The sequence below is a fragment of the Phasianus colchicus genome, chromosome 5, assembly GCF_987193195.1.
Source record: "Phasianus colchicus chromosome 5, bPhaCol1.hap1.1, whole genome shotgun sequence".
Taxonomy (NCBI): Eukaryota; Metazoa; Chordata; class Aves; order Galliformes; family Phasianidae; genus Phasianus; species Phasianus colchicus.
In genome coordinates this window covers 16409500-16427295 of record NC_143440.1, presented here as the reverse complement: position 1 = coordinate 16427295, position 17796 = coordinate 16409500, and the positions used below count along the sequence as shown (strand labels likewise).

The 17796-nt window shown below is 40.0% G+C and overlaps 1 protein-coding gene across 8 annotated transcripts in view; it reads left to right on the top strand.

Annotated features, from left to right (window-relative positions):
* The window catches only part of TSPAN4 (tetraspanin 4), a 392906-nt gene that overhangs the window by 245897 nt on the left and 129213 nt on the right, over positions 1-17796 (top strand). Inside the window, exon 2 of one of the 8 annotated variants that reach the window (XM_090140645.1) lies at positions 5811-5878. The exons of the other annotated variants lie outside the window; for them this stretch is intronic. The gene's annotated coding sequence lies outside the window, so the exon portion shown is untranslated. The remainder of the gene's footprint in view (positions 1-5810; positions 5879-17796) is intronic. 8 annotated transcript variants of the gene reach the window in all.

Sequence of the window (17796 nt, the reverse complement as noted above, 5' to 3'; positions counted from 1 at the left end):
GCAGTGACACAGCCAGCGGGCAGAGGGGTGGTGGAGCAACAACTGGGACTCCAGGTAGTTAGACACGGCTATTGTTAGACAGGGCTGGAGCTGGGGACAGGCTCATCCCTACAGCAGCTGAAAAAGGGCCCCCACGGAGGTTGGTAGGTGACATGGAAGTGTGTGCTGCCTGGTCAGGGGTCTCCAATAGTTTCTTGCTGCTTTAAATGCTGGTGGGTATTTTGGTTGCATCTGAAAGCTCATGGCTTTAGCTTTATTTTATTTTTTTCATAGCCTTTCAGTATCCTTGACCTATTCAATCTCTAAGAAAGGGAAAACATGCTTTCCAGATAAGTGGCAGAGATAAATCAGCTATAAATTGCTTGATTTCCTTTCAGAGCAGCTGCTTTTACATAATTTTTTCTGGGCATCTTGGAGAGGCCTGACGAGGTATGAACTGCACTGTTTCTGCAGCGTAGGAGCATACTGCTCTTTTTCAAGAGCAAAGTGCCAACCTGCATTTTGTTATGCATTGCTTAGGAGCTACCTGCAGAGGTTTTACAAGCCTGAGGTGGATGGAAGCAAACTACAGGCAGATGGATGACCTTGAAAGAGTGAGTCAATAGCAGCTTCCTTTGCCTGTACTACCTACACGCCTGTGGCTGATCTGCAGTCAGTGCTCTTCATTCCTAAAAATGTTACTCTTTCAGAGGTCCCCAAGGAATCTCATTTCCCTTCAACGTTTTTTGAGAATGATTCAAGGGACAGTGAGAAAATAGAGGGGTTTAGGAAAAGTGGTTTGGTAGCCTACGAGCCTCTGGTCTTTAGTGCTTTTGCTGAATATGTTCTCAGGTTCACAAAGGCAAATCGCTTTCATTTTTTTGATGTAGAGACTTGTCAGCTAGAAATGTGACCTGAACCAATAGTTCATTTCACACTGTGGGTACTGCTCAGCAGTTGGTATGCTAACTGTGTGAGCCTGGTGACTGCAGCTGAAAATGGAGTAACCCTCCATCTGCCAGGAATTGAGAAAGGGGAAGGAACCCACGGTGGGAACATCTATTGACATCTAATAGAAAACTAGGAGAGAAACATGGGTGGATCTGAAAAATGATTTCTTGTGTTTTACAGACCTTTTTTATTAAGAAAGAACGTGCTCTATGAAGTCGACCTTGCATTAGCTCTAAGCTCACAAGAAATAATGTTAGGCAATGTTGTCATGTTGCATTCACAGACTGGGTTGCATTAGCCATGAGAATCTCTATTCTAAGTCTAAGTAGCTATTCATTGTGAATAAAGAGCTAAAAACTCTTCCATTTCATAGCTACAATATCAAATGAAATGTCTATTAAAGAGACAGAGATGATCTTAAGAACTGTACTTACACCATCTCTATTCCTACAGGACCTTGAGATCATTCTGGTCTAAGTGATTCTGCTGAGGTCCACTGCTTTTATCATGATTCAATGCTTCTGAACGATTAACTATTGCGTGTCTGCAGGGCTCCAAGTGCCAGATTCAGGATTGTAGGCAAATTCTGCATCTTTGCAGACCGTTGAAGGGCTAGCAGGGCTCTGAACCAAAGGAATTGGCATTTTCTTCTGCTGTTGTATTACCTGAGAAGAAAATCTCAAGGGAGTACTTTTCCATTTACGTAGTCACTAAGGCAGTATAAGTTCTTGGGATACGCCTGGGTATCCAAAAATGGCAAGGGTTAGACAGTAACGTTATTTCAGTTTCAGAAGCATAAGGTTATGTTAGAATGGCACAGAACAGGTTTTGAGTGGTTTCAGAAGGAGGTGTTACTCGATTTTGCTAAGTGCAAGACATCCTGTACTTGTGGAAGGCTACAGCGATACAGAATCTAGTAGGCTAAGTCTCTGCTTTCTGGAAAAGGAAAAGTAGAAATACAGTGATATTTAGGAGAGGTTCTTTAATGCTTCAGAGGCATCCCAAACCACATTTTAGATACCAGCTGCTGTGTGTGGCTTTTCCTGCTTTATAGTGCGTGTCATTTGAATTTGATGCCGAATCTTTGGCTAGATGTATGGGAATGTTTTTCTGCCTTTTACGCAGCGGCAATATCACTGTCCCTAGGGAAGATAACTCTCCCTTCAAACATTTGCTACTGAGAAGGATGCTTGAGGCACTTAACACCTCATATTTGGGAAGGCAGTTATGTTGCTGGCGCTCTGCTATTTTCTTTGGTGTGTGGAACTATTTTTTTTTTTAGAAGGAAGAGAAAAAGTTATAGCTGTGACCAATTCTCATTGCAAAGCCTGAGATAAGAATGGTAGGCTTCTGTGGATGTGTGCCAAAGGATGAGATTCTTTTCAGAGGCTTCATGTGAACCTGAAGATGGTCCAAGGGAGAGCCCTTAACAAGAAATACCAAATGCAGCTCTTGTAGAGTAGCTGTGCAGGCTGGGGACTAAGAGATTAGGCAATAATCACACTGCAAGGGCACTGCATGTAACGGGGGATGTCAAGCTGAGTATCAAACAACGATGTGCTCCTATTGTGAATGAGAAGTTTATATATGAAGTGGAGCAGCATCACTGGAGCCCCTGCTCATCTCATTCCAATAGCAGGGAGCTGCTGAGGCTGGTCATTGATCTATCTGCAATGGGGCCAAGACATGTGTTTCCCTCTTGGTGTTTTCCCCCAGTTTATTTGAGGTAAGCCAATGTTGTTGCTGTCTCTGGGTGTGAGACATTGTTAAAAAGCACTCAGCTAAAAATATGCAATAGTGAACCAGGATTCACTCCCTCCATTCGTCTGACAGCATCCCCTGCTTCTGCCTCATGCCATCAACTGCCTATTTTCTTTTAATTAAATCTTATAATTTTTTTTTTTTCCCTGTGCATTTCGTTTCCATGCCACAGAGCTGAGTTTCTTTTGGGAATTCTAGCTGGTACACAGCAATTTCCAGTAGCCACGATCAACTGCAGTTGGTATGATTCACTATCTAAAGTTTTCTGGAATTTTTAGTGCTTCTTGATACTTCCGTGAGGCTGTCAAGGCCAAGGATAGAGTTAACAGAACTCTTTGCCTTGCAGTAGTACGGTGGTGCTGAAGTATTTAATGGTGCTTGTGACCAGCAATTTCAGCTGGAGCAAAATGTGTAATTGTCAGTTGGTTAGACTACTAATGTACTGTAAGAAAAAGTGTATCTTCAACAAAAATAAATAGGGCCATATTCTCAGCTTGGTTAAACTACCATTGCTCAGCTTATTTCAGTGAGGTAATGATGTTAAAAATCCCATCTTCTTATTTGGTCTTTTAATTCCGTATTGCATTTTGGATGGCATTGGAAAAAACAACACGAATGGAAAAAAAAAAAAAAAGCAAAGAGTAAATGTTATAATATGTCAGCATTATACTGGAACATTTGGCTGAGCACTTCAGGCAAGACAACTTCCTTCATTGTACTCAGTCACATTAGAAATTGTTGAAAGAAAGGTAGGCAAGTGCTAATATATGGACGTTTGGTGTGACTTACATCTGTTGTCTTGCATACAGTTTTCCTATTTTCTTAATAAATTGTAAATGTATGTTGGGAGACTGCAATTTGGTAGCTCCAGTGCTTATCAAGCAGAAGAGATAAGGAAGACAGGAGCTGAATAGTGACAAAGCTGGAAAGCTGAAAAAGAATGAGAACAAAACTTGTTGTGGAAGTGACAAGTGAATACGTCAGATAAAAAATAATTTCCGATTACCTTTGAAAGAAACAAGTAATTTGAAAAGTAGTAAATAGGATGTATCAGACTGAATATCTGGAGTGTGATATGGCCATGGAAACACAGGCGGGAGATCTGCCTGGTTTTGCTGAATTGTGTACTGTAATAGGAAAGGCAACTTCTCCTTTAACTGCCTTTCAGATGTCTCACATTGATCTATCAAATCTGATCCTGAATCCTTTGATTGCATTGGGGATTCAGGTAGCGTACGTGAAATCATAGGAGCAGCATGGAGGGTAAGAAAGAAATCTTGGTAATAATTATGAGCCGCATGGTTGAAGAATCTGGCAGAATATAGTAGAGGAAAAGTATGACAAATGAAGGGTAAAACTAGAGAGGAAGGAGGGGAAATGTTCGCTGGTAGATGGATGAGCTTTAGAAAGGACAAATTATTAAGGGAAAAATCTCCATCTGTGGAAGCCAGCTTTGCTGTGCCATCACTGCAACACAAATCTGAATGCATAGAAGTTAAAGTGTACTGAACGATTCTGCCATGGCTGAGAAGTCACTTGGGGTGAATTAAAAAGCTTGCACAGTCAGTTCAACAGGAAAGTTCAAAATGACAGCAGTAGTCAGAAGAATAAACAAATCCAAGATGTGTACCTCGCTGCCTACTTGTGAGAATTAGTTCTGAGTTGAGGCTTTGTTTCTGACTTTGACTTGAGGGCACTGGGTCTTGCTTTTCCACAAAGAAGCGAAAATAATTGCAGATCATTTTCTACTCAGGAATGCAGTGACCTACCTTCTATAGATCTTGCAACTTAAAATAACTCCCAGCTCATTACATGCATTTTAGTGCTGTCTAGATCTGAGAATAGTCCTTGGTCTTCAAAAACTCCCAAGAGGTGGTTGCTGCTACGTTAAAAATACCACACTAGCACTTACATTTATTCTAAGCTATGATGAATTTTCATGCACTGGGAAACATCTAGGAGACATAACAAAGGCATAAATACTTTTTAATAAAAAAAGAAGATACAGTACTGCTTTGTTTCACATAAACATCCCCTTTCACATTTTGTAGTTAATTTGTTCAGGATGAACGTGGAAAGAGGTAGCAGAATTTGCCACTTATGTTTTATGGTCTCTGCATTCACATTTTCAGTATTCAGCCTGAGGGGTTTTTTGTACACATACAAGATTCAAATTCCTACAGTTTTTCTTTGTCAGATAAAGTGTATGTAAGAAGGTTGAAGCTTAGAGTCATAATTCGTGCACTGTGTAGAGAACTTTGTCAAATGTTGGACTTCACTCTGCTTATGAGATCTTTGAAATTTTGATGTTTGACTTTGTCCATCTAATTTTTAAGAATGTTTTTGTTACGTCCAGTACCACAGGATTTTGTAGTCTTTCCAGTTGTGGGTCTAAGTGAATGTAGGTCATTGAATGCTTACAGCAGAATCCCATTTCAGGAATGGAGGCAACCTTAGGGCCTTCACCTATGCAGTGACAGCTGCATTCGCTACTGAGTTAATTGCATTGTTAGTCTGAAGATGATTGAGGAAGAAGAGCTCTCAGTTGCCTCAGACTGACAAAAACTGATAGGCGATAGCTAGAGAATCATAGAATAATTTCTGTTGGGAATGATCTCTGCTGGTTATCTAGGCCAGCTGAAAGCAGGTTTTGCTACATCAGGTAATTCAACATCCAGTCATTCATTTACTTGTCTAGTCAGATTTAAGTATCCCTGTTACAAACAAGTAATAACAAGATGGCTATGAGGCAGTGGGGAAATGTCATAATATTCACAGTGTCTTCACTAACTCACTGCTACAAAATGTTCTTTTTTTATTCCACCATCATTTAATTAGATGAAAAAGTCAAGAAAAGGGCTTGAGTGATCTTTACAGTCAATATACTTTTTTCCCATCCTTCTACAATATACATATGTGGTTAAAACAGGGGGGAAAGCTCTCACAGTTCATACGGGCAAGATAAAGTCAGCAGAATCAGAATGTTTTCTTCACTGTGGAAGAACCATTCCTATCACGGTGGGCAAATCACTTAACCTTTGATGTCTTAGCTTTTTCTTTTTTTTATGGATACCATGCTCCTTTAGTTCCTCTGAAGTAATGGCTTCATTTCTATTAAGGTAAGAACTGAACAGTGGATCATCTGGACTATACTCCTGTGTATACCTTCTTGAAGAATTTCACAAAGGTATTCTGGCTTTGAGTTTGTGTTTCTGTAAATTACCCATGAAGTGCCGTAGGCAAGGTGGTGGGAGGCCTTCTAGGAGTCTCACGTCCTCAGTTCCTCAGCTGCTCAAAGGAACAGGGGATGCCTGATACGAACACATTTGTGTCTATCCACACACAGTGAACCTTATCAATAGCAAATAGCTTTTAGCGGCCAGTTTTCGTGCTGACTGATAAGAAGGGAGCAATGAATGATGTGCACAGAAAAACTAAGCAATCTTTAATACCAATAACAAAGCAAACATGCAGGTTTTTTTGCACTTTATTATTGATTTTTATTGGAAAGAAACTTTTTTGTGTTTCTAGAATTTCCCTACTTACCTTTCCCCAAGACAATTCTTTTTCTGAGATTTGCGTTGAGAACTAAATTTTGCTTTTTTCTCTCAGGTGCATGCAGGAAAGGAACTATTTTTATTGCTATAGCTGATGATGTCTGCTCATCAGTGAGTTGTGAAAGACCTTGCATATTTGGTTTGCTGTTTTTATTTCCCCTGGTGCCTTTTCTCTGCCATTGTCAGACTTTCACATACAGAGCAAGCTGATGGAAGAGAGGCTGCTTGGGAGACTTGATACATGGAGTGGGGCAGAATTCTGCAGGTTAAAAACCAACTGTCCAGCAACCCAGCAAACTGAAATTACATCATTTCCCATTCTGGAATCCCTTCCCAGCTGCCGAGAGTAATGCTGGAGGAGATGGCATAGCTGATAAGACCACATGTCTCTCCAACTCAGAAGTTTTTGAAGTTGTATTTCTGCTATAGCAAATAGCTAGGCAGAAGTTGTATTGCCATACTTTCGGGGCTGGATTGCTTCTGGCATTGGAATCTGACATGCTGAATATTTAGAAGTTTTGTTTTTACCTTTTTTATTTCTGCAAGTCTAATGTAGCAAAATGACAGCGTTGTTCTCATGTAATATTCTTGTGGTGCTTAACCATATTTACTAACTTTTTCTAAAAACCCAATTGTTCCATTCACATTAATACTTAAAAGATATTACTTTTTATTTTTGTATGAATGCACTTTATTTTCTCCAGAGGAATAGGTGTCAGTCAAATGCCACATCTTCCAGAGACATCCACGTGTTCCTGAAGAATCAGACTCCTGTATTCATCCTGCATTTTAATCCAGCTACACAGTTTTAGGTATTTGCTTCTTGATTTGTGTATGGATGAGATCAGGAACAATAAAACAAATAGGGTTTTATTCCTTTTGTATTTAAAACAGACAGTTTTAAGAAATATGGGCAACTTCACTCAACCTCAGTCAACTGTCAATTCCCTCTATGTCAAAGAGGAGAAGCCACGAGAGGTAGTGGAGCTGCCCAAGAATCATTTTGGGAAAGTTGTCGGGTCACTGTTGTTATTTCTTTGGATCAGCTGATTCTTTGGATAATGTGAAGTACGACTGGAATATGATGTTCCTTCTTAAACCTTAGGAGAAAAGATACCTGTCTTTTTGGAAAAATTGCAATCTGCTCTTTCAGATGAGAGAAGCTGAGATAAATGAGAGGAGGATGTGCCAGTTTTGCAATGTCGTATTTTGTGATGCAGTAGCAACTCAAGGCTAAAATAATCCCCAAAGTCAGAGTTTGGGGATCAGTTCTTTCTTCAACTGTAACCTGTCTCAGCCATAGTGGTGGTTAAAGGTGGAAGACAATGAGTTAAGAGAAGCCTTTACCTGGCACAATTTGAAGCGTATATATTTTATGTAGAGGACAGCATTGTCAAGTGATGAGGCGCTTTGTTGGATATGTGCTTCTTACCTGGCTTTATCTTTCTCTAACCACCTTGGATAGAATAGTAAAGTTATTATTAGCCTGCTTCTTTCCTTCTACCATGTCATCTCTAGCATAGTCTAAACTGTTTCAGAGCTGTGTTTGATCTCCGCTACAACGGTTAGGATCCCAGAAAGTCATTACGACAAATTAATCTCTTGGATTACCCACATGCCTTGTTGCTTTTGTCCTGCCTTGACTAACACGTTTTGACAAGTAAATTATCAGGTCAATAGCCCATGTAAGATGAGGCTGATTGAGAAAGCTGGAAGCAGCTTCAAAGCACAAATGGTTTATTGTCACAAGAAGCATAGCAGATCTTCAGGGATGTTGAACCCAATTATCCATATCCTCCTTGGATAATGCCAAGCTGTTTCAAGCTAATTACCCAGAGTTTAGACCAATCTGGATATGAATTTCATCTAGTTCTAATGGACTTTTATTCTTTGGGTTTTCTCATCTCAACTGTAGCGAATTTCACTTTTGAGTTAGTGTTGTTTTTGTTTTAATTACATTGCAGCAGACTAATTGGATGGCTCGGGACTGGATGCTTAATAACTTGGTATTGCGTATTATTAGTGCTGTCATTTAATATTAGAGTCTGAAAGAACTCTACTACCTCCATAGGTTTAAGACCTAATTCTTCCAGGAGAAGCAACTTGGATTTTTCCACCTCTCAGTTCATTCTTTCATTTAGTGACTGATCGAGCTCCTAGTAAGTTCTATAAAAAGATTCTCATTGATTTGAACAAAGCTTTTATAAGGCTGCTGATTTAGATCTCAATTTAGAAAAGTACTTTAGCACGTGATTAAATAAGTTGCCCTGTCAAAAGAGCTTAAGCACATATTCAAAAATGTACTGAAGTATGAATCAAGACTTAGAAAAAGGTAGTTTATTCAGAAATGTTTATCATTCAGTTCACTAGAAAAAAAAAAAAACAACACCTAAATGATTTTAAGGAAAAACCAACCTAGTATTCAACTTACTGTTTTAATTTTGACCTCGCCGTCATGACTGATTTATCATTCATGTTCTTTGACTAATTAGAAAGAAACTGTAGAAGCTTATTTCTAATTTGCTGTCTCATTCACCAAATCTTTGAATATTTGAAGTGTGCCTCGGTTTGCCTTTGCTTTTTTTTTTTTTTTTTGCTTCAGCTGAATGACATTCAATCTACCTAAGCTGAACGGGAGCTAATTTCTGCATCTCAGCTTGTTTCATGTTTTCTCATGACGCTCCCATGTTTACAGCCTCTGGTAAGGTATGTAAGTGCATACGTAGCTGTTTCATTTGCTACTTCAGCATCTCTGTAGAGAGTACAGATGGGCCCAGGGAAGGAAACACTAAAAAAAACTAATAGTTTCATGTCAGTACTCTGATCTTTGTTTCCTTATATCTTTGGTGAGACTTACATGGTTTATATGGAAGCTGTTATGTTAAAACTCATTTATTTAAGTTTTGGAATCACTGTCTGCATTGGTAGTAGTCACTAAGATGTTGCTGGAGGAAATACTTGTTTTTTTTAAGTGTCCTGTTGCTTTGTTTTCCTCATTTTTCATAGTCGGAGGTGATAAAATCCTGAGGGTCAGTTGTAATTTTCATCCAACTGGATTGGCATGGCACAGTTTATTTCAAGTTCTGGAGACAGGTGATTTTGTTTTTTTGTTTGTTTTCTTTTTAGACTCTCATTTCCTATGGAGGAAGAAATATTAATGATTCTATTCAAATGGACTTGAATAATGTTTTTCTCAAGTTCCAGTCTACAGCTTACAACTTGTAATTCATGAGACCTGGAGATAAGGCAATTGCAACCTTAAGTCCTTCTATACTTCTCTATTTTATGTAGTTTGCATTTCAATAAGGCTGCTCAAAAGCTTACTATATAGTTTCTTTAATTGATGAGGATTAGCAAAGGCAGGTCTTGTGTGGGAAGTCAAACATTCTTGTCTCTGCCTGGAAAACTATGATATTTTAAACACAAATCTGAGCAATATTTTTTTCCCCATCCTCATTCTTAAGTCTTCAAATTTGTGTTTTTCAGTCATTCTTTGAAACCATGATTGCAACTGATTTTTATTGTTAGCTGAGACTCTGCTGTTATCTCTGGCTCCAGGAATTGGAGCCATAAGAAAAACACTAAACAGAACAAAGCTTGAGATAAGCGTGGTGGATATTAATAATGTTGATGAGCTGCAAGTGCTTGTGTTAGAAGTTATTACAAACATGGTGGGAGTTTGTGTTGTTACGCAGATCTTGCTGTGCAGCTTTGTGTCATTTGTGGATCCCTCTACATGTCAGTGACTTTCTTATAATTAGCCAAGTTGCTGTTGCATTGCTTTCTGTTAGCAGTGTCATCTGTAACTTGGAGATAATCTGAGTATGTATTTCCAAACCTACTTGAAACTGTTGTTGTGTGGAAGCAATAACTTAATGGAGAATGTGAGTAAGAGTTTTAAATAATGTTAATCCATTGAAACCACTTCCTTTCCATGTTCAGATGCTGCTAAAATAAGAAATAAATGGCATGTGGTCATCCAGAGTTGTGACTGGATAGCAGAAATGTCTTCTTAAAATAAAGAAAAAAAAAAAGGAAATCCACACAGGCTTAAACAAACCAGTACAAATGAGATAAAGTGCTGTGCTGTGGTGTTATTTCAAATAGGAGGAAATGTGAAAGACTAAAGTGTAGTAATACATTAACAAAATGGTTTCTATTAGAGATTCTTGGCAAGTGATGAAATGAAGAGGATTCAGATAGGACAGAAGGACAAGAGAGAATGGCCTTAAGTTGTGCCAGGGAAGATTCAGGCTGGACATTAGGAAATACTGCTTCTCTGAGAGAGTGGTCAGGCACTGGAATGGGCTGCCCAGGGAGGTGGTGGAGTCACCGACCCTGGAGGTGTTCAAGAAACGTTTAGGTGTTGTGCTGAGAGATGTGGTTTGGTGAGAAATGTTGTTGATAGGTGGACTCTTGGACTGGATGAACTTAGAGGTCTTTTCTAACATTAGTGATTTTATAGTAGATCTGTTTTAAATAGTAATCAATACATTACTGTGCAGGGTGTAGCATGAATTTACTGTTTAGATCACACAAGGTGATTCTGCAGTATGTTCTGATTACTCTCTAAAAAGCCTTCTGCAGATGCCTCCTTCAATTTTAAAGCACAGGGGGATGTGTGTGATGGTCACAGCCAACATACAGCTAGAAGTATGGATGTTTTGTAAAAAGGTTTTTTTATAAACATCCCCTCAGCAGTAATTAACATTGAGCAGAGATGGCTTTTTGAGTTGACCCTAGTTGCTTAACATTTATCCCAGCCCCTTTAGAGTAGAAGCACTGAAGACAGAATTTTGAAGTAGCTGAGATCCGTGACTAGTGTAGAAATGCTCCTGTGCCAAGCAACGTGCCTGACTGCACCTGAACACCAAGTGGGGATTTCCAGGAAGGCCAAGAGGCAATGCCTATGCTGTTTAGCCTGGGTTAGACCTCAGTGATCAGCAGAAATGTGAAGAAGGGAGCACCTTTCACTGTATTTTGTTTCTGTGGATGAGGTCTTTTTATGCAGGGAAGAGGGACTGTAATCCAGTAGAGCGTTTGCTTAGAATTCATATATATCAGCTATATGGCTGCTCTGTAAGGATGAAGGAGGAATTAGATAGACGATAACTAATTAGAGTGATGGATGAAATTCTATATCCAACAAAACACAGGAAATCCATAACAGTCAAATATTGAGTCCTAGTTTTAATTTTCTAAGTCCCCAGGCCAATTCTCTAACCAGAAAATATTGTTAATGTCATAGCAGCTAGTTTTATACCAGGTAAACGATATTAGAAATAATTCTTGTGTACCGTGTGACGGCATGAGGGAGAGTGAAGCCCCTAACACTTCTTTTTAATGCGTCTTTCAAAACATAATGGCAGCAGTAGTTTTCCCAGCAAGTATGAATTCACTGCTGTTACCTTACATTTCTTTCAACTGTTATTACTGCTGAATTGGAAGAGGGGATCAAACCGTTCCTCTGCCTTTTTTTCTTTTTACAGTACAAAGCAGTTGTAGCTATAAACACATCCCTGGTACAAACAACAGCAACAAAAAACGTTTTAAAAAGCCAGTAAGAAACTGGACTGGAAGTTTTGTATTTGTACGAAAGTAGTTATCGTAAATTAAGTCAGGTTTATTTATGAGGCTTATTAATGTGAAACATAGAATCCACTGTCTAAAGTTTTCACAGACGGCTACTCTCTGAAGGGACAAACTAATTATAATCATAAATATTGTGTGTAATCCTGGTGAGTGGAGGGGAATGTTGGAGAGAAAGGGCTCTGGAAGGATTCTGAAGTTTCCACGGGGGTTTTTCAGCTGACTGGCTGAAAAATGGATTAACCTGAACAGAAGCAGGAATGCAAAAAACCTGCATGACCAGCAGTTGACTATTACAGACTTCTTGTTATTAAGCATTTGGGAGAGCAAAAGAAGTGAAAGTGAAGTTTTAAAAATGGCCTGATGTGGTGCTCTGTCCAAAGACCCTCTCCTGTGGCTCCCAGCTGGACTCCTTGAGCAAACCCAGGCCTCTCATCACCTCACCTCATCAGAGGCAACCAATGGCCCTTCTGGTGTCCCCAGCCTGCTGGGTGCAGAGGGATGGGCTGAGGGCCCTGCCTGGCTCTGGCCATGCAGTGGGAGCACTACAAGCTGCCTTTGTTGGGCTCAGCAAATGTCACGCTCAAGAAACAGGTGAAATAAAGCTTGGAAGGATTGTGTGTGCTTGGTTGCATGTTTGTATTTGTACCCAGAGCTCTGGCCTTCCAGTGATCTTCAGATAAAGGAGATCTCTGGAGTCTTTTTGTGTTGCCTCAGGTGCTTGTTAGTAATTAGTATTGCTGCAATAGCATCAGAGGTAGTTATCACTCCCTTTGTGGTTGCGTGTTTAACTGTACTGCTTGTTAAGCCGTAAGAACAGGGCTGTGCCACCTCCTTCAGAAGGAGGCTGAGATTTTTCTTGATCTCTGATACACTTGGACCGTGATGATGTGATGGTGCCATGTCCTTTATTCTCATTTGGTGCTGCTTTAGGATGGGCACTGAACCAGTAACCTGAAGGCGAGCAGCTCCTGTTTCCATCAACATGATTCATCCCTTTTCTACAGGCTTTTCAGAAAGGTGAATAAAGAGCAAGAGCTGCTGTTTCTCTCACTGATTGGCGGTCTCCAGTTTCAGTTAGCAGCTCTTCAGCCCTCTCATGGCTGGTGTGGTACCATTTTGGGCTGGATGGCTTTTTGCAAAAGGTAAATGTGATCAGCACAGCATAGTTCCATTATAAATGTGAGTAAATGGAGAAGTAGGGAGGCAGTACTCTATCTTGTGATGCTTTCTGAGCATGGCTTGTCAGCAGAAAGGTGTGATGAAGAACCTGACACAGAGCCATTCAAATCCCAAAAGAGAAACTTCCTTTAGCCAGAAGAAATTTTTTCCTCAAGCTGCCGAGTGTGTGACAAGCTATTAGTGGCACTGTCCTCCCGATGATGGAAACCTGTGTAAAAGTGCAAGCCTTAGCACAATAAATACTTCAGGGCATAAACTGATTAACAGTTAGGATTAAGCTGAACTTTCCCACACAGGTTCATGCTGCACAGGACTGTTTGACGCAGACAGTAGTGGCTGACTCAGCGTGGTTGCACTAGCGTGGGATGGGAGGAATAAGGATGGCTGAAGCTTGTGCAGCTAACAGATGGGGAAAGAGAGCTGGGATGGTGGCTATGATGATGATGATGTGGTGATTGTATTGGTTTTTTGTGCTGTTAGTTTCTGTAGTAAGGGAATTCTTGGAGAGAATGGGTAAAGGATACAAGGCATGATTCATTAGCGTAATTTTTCCAGATGCACTAAATGATGCATAAGGGAAATCCTGTCCAACTTATAAATATACCTCCTGAATTATCTGGGTAGCATAACCATGCAATGCTGATTGGGCCTAGAGTACCCTGCAGTGGTGATTGTGGAATGGGCTATGATGTCAATAGTTATCTTTCATCCTGTTCACATCCCCTTTGATACCTGCCACATGACAGTTTATAATGTCACATCACCTCCAAACCACACTGGATAACAGTTCAAAGTGAAGCACAACTTCCCAAGGATAGAAAGCTTTAAAAACACAGGGTTGAACACCACACCACTTAAAGTTGTTGGAGGTTTTCCCTGCAATAGGAAAGTCGTGATTTTTGTATTTCCCCTTTAAGTGATAAGTGCTAGAGGTGGCTAACCTGGTGTCTAGGAGGATCATCATGAACAATGGAGGCTAGCAGAAGCTCACTGCTTTCCATATGAATGTTGGTACTTGTTAATATGGATCAGCGTTGATAAAACTTGTTAATGTGTCTTGCTCTTCTGTAGGCAACCTGTTGAACTCTTTCCGTGCTCAGTGCCTGCCTATGCATCCGTACTCATTTGATTAGCATCTGAACAGTGGCCTTCCAAACTTCACTGTAGGCAACCACGTTTCTGAGAACTGAGACTTTTTTTTTAATGGAAAACAAAACAAAACTGAGAGAAAGGATAAGTGGCTCTGCTTATGTGTGTCTTCAGGGTTGCCTTTGAAATTAAAGAAGAAAATTAACTGGGATTAGTATTGAGCAAAAATTCAGAGTTTCCATCACAGTGGGAATGCCTGTATTTAAACATTGGGTTTGTTAGAAATAAGAGACATTTAAACATAGTAAAAATGCCAAAAAACCCCATTTGACTTTTCTTTAATCAGAATGAGATATCTAAACACTTTCCAGGTTGGAAGTGCTAAATTTCTATTATTGGTTGAATCATATAATCACAGAATGGCCTGGGTTGAAAAGGACCACAATGATCATCTGTGCCAACCCCCTGCTATGTGCAGGGTCGCCAACCACCAGACCAGGCTGCCCAGAGCCACATCCAGCCTGGCCTTGAATGCCTCCAGGGATGGGGCATCCACAGCCTCCTTGGGCAACCTGTTCCAGTGCATCACCATCCTCTGTGTGAAAACCTTCCTCCTAATATCTAACTGAAACCTCCCCTGTCTCAGTTTAAGACCATTTCCCTTTGTCCTATCAACAGTTTGGTTCTGAAGTATTTGATTCTGAGCCTGTTTAGTAGCCTGTTTAGTACTTAAGCTATATTCAAGATGGGGATTGCTGTTAAGACATGATTTGTTTTCCGTTCTCCCTTTTGGGTTGGTCTGCTTTTCTGAACTGCATCTCTAGGGATTATTTGGAATTATGCAGCTTCCATAATATATTGTACAGATCTCTCAGAGGAAGATCTGCATTGCATTATAGGAAATGTAATCTTTTGGGCCATCTAGTTTGTGTTAGAAAATGCGGCCCCATACTTCAATTTACATAAATCAACATGCTGGTAGGGAAATGCAGTTTGATTATTTCTTTAATCCAACTTCAAGGAAACATTTTAGGACAGTTCACACTAAAAAAAACCCAACAAAACAACGACAGACTCCCCTGCAGCAATCGACTCTGCAATGAGATACTTTAGTTACATTTTTCTTAAGTGGTGATTGTAATTCCTTTTAGTGTTTTTCAGCATAGTCAGTTTTTCAGTGGAAAATGCTGTTTTTGTGGAATCGTGTGTTTGCTTAGCAAGCTCTAGTGTTCCTACAATTTACATTTCTACAGATTTTATTCAGTGACTGAGGTCTTCCCTCTGCTGATGGCTGTACAATGTACCAGTCAGACCTTGCCAGATTTTGCTGTAGAGCTGCTCTGAATGTTCTCCTGTTTCCCACTGCTGTCAAACATTTATGGATCACTAAAATCCACTAAAGGTTTGTTTTACTGTTGTCAAAGAAAGAAAGAAGAAATCTAAAACCTGGCTGAGCAGAGTGCTAGGAAAGCAAGGGTCATGCTAAGCCTCCATCCCTGCACTGGGGCAGGGGCTTAAGGTATTAAGTACCCAGAGTCATTACCGGTTAGGGAGAAAACAGCTGCCATCTGGTTAGGTTTCAGTTACTATTAGTTCATATTAGCCCTGTTAAGCAGCTGAGTTTAGGTATTAGCGTAGTCAATGCTTGAAGTGTTTCAGGTGAAGTATTTGGGTATTTCTTTAAAATTTTTCTAATTCTTTTGGAGATTCTGCCTTTGTGTGCTCTCTTTAAACAAGGCAATGGCCATCACGTACACGGGGCAGCAGACTAAAAAAAAAAATCCCAAAACGTAGCAGCTTATTCAAAGTGCCACAAGTAATTGGGATGAGATTTCCCTTAACTAACTGCAGTCCAGCATTGCATGTTTAAAGTTGTCTTTGAGCATTGCGCTGATGCTGGTTTTCAGCTGAGATTAAAAGAGAACTTTAATTTGAAATGAGATGTGGTTGTCACTGCCTGTGTTGGCAGAGATTTCCTCCTTTTTGCCTTTTCTCTCTCTTCTGAAAGCACAAATCTGAGGAATTACAAAGATTTCTTTCTATCAGCATTATGTCAGAAGAGCGCTTATACTTCATACATAGTTATTTTCTTTTGAAGGTTATCCAAGGTCACTACTCTAGCCAGGCAGATAAAAACTTTCCTTCTCTATGTCTTGGGATGGATGAGAGATGTTTTCAAGCTTTCTTACGTCATAAATGCAAGTGGAAACAGTGCTTTGTTATTGCAGACTTTGCCATATTGGATTAGCTCACTGCCTCCTGGGGTGTACCATCACACCGGTGTAACAGCCATGGAGCCGTATCAAGGTGACCCTCAGCTCTGTTCAGTAATTTATCTAATCAGTGGTGCAGTAATTTACTTAAGGTTGAAAAGGCAGAGGAGTTACTTCATGACCTTTGTATCTGTCAATTCGCACTCCAAAGTGTGATTTTTACTGCCCACTTTATGTGAGGTTGCATAATGATAACACTGCCTCCTTCTTAAAATTCATTACCTGCACCTGTCTTTAATGAATTCTAGCAATTATGTATTCCATGAACTCCCTCTCTGTTGCCTTAAGAAGTCTGCCTTTGTATTGATTTTTAATTCACTGCCCTTTAGCTTTATTGATGAACCTAAATATTTTGAAATATAGAAATGCAGATTGTACTGCCCAAGTATAGATGAACCTTAGAGCAGAACTCGAGAGCACTCTTGTGCCAAATTTATTCAGACACAATAAACAAGTGTAACTCTCACTGACTACAAAGGCTGAGCTTCTCAATTGCACTAAAATATCTTAATGCATAAAAATGCATTGTCTCGAAAAAACAATTCTGTTTCTCTAGTTCTTCACCATAGAATTCACAAAATAATTGTTTTCCAGACTTCATTAAGATTCAGTGTGCCACCAGTTGTACAAGTGTCATTAATCAGAAAGCTGGTGTATCTACCTGTGCAAATTTTCTATACTTTATTAAATGAAATGCAGTTCAAGAAGGGAATAAAAGTTTGCTGTATATTAGGAATACAGAGATGAAAGCAGTATTTTGTGCTTCATGGCCTACTTCGCAGTTTACACATGCCGAAATCTACAGTCTAGGCACATCTCAAATCCCATCTCACAGCTGTTCCTGAAATGCATCCATCAGAAACCCAGCAGCACCACCACCAGCAGCTGCTGGCCATGCCACCACTCTTCTCCAAGGGCTCAGCTCAGATACCCAGAAGTCTGATGTCCCTTTTGGACTGTCAAGTAATGGGATATGCCACGTGAACATCAGTTATATCTGAGAAAAAGTATTCCTCACAGCGTAAAGTATTAATCCTGGATATTTATCTACCTCTATCCCACCAAGTACAAAAGCCTTGTAATAGGACAAATTTTTTTGCTTTGGTAGGGTGCAAGGGTGCACAGTTGCCCCAAAGTAGTTATGGGCACTATCCGAGTGCACTGTGCTGAGAAAAGAAAGATGGCTTCGGGCAAGAGCGTTTGGTCTTACAGTAAGTCATCTGCATTCACTGGGAGGGCAAAGCAAAACTGTGTAGATTCAGAGGTCTTGCAGCTAATGTCGAGACTCAAAGCTCTTCAGAAGCTCAGGGAGACTCAGTCTGTTAGGTTGGATTCAATGTTGCTTGGCAGACAGAACACAAATCAGGTTTCGTCCTCTTAATCAATTCAGTGAAATAAAAATGTTAGACTAGTCT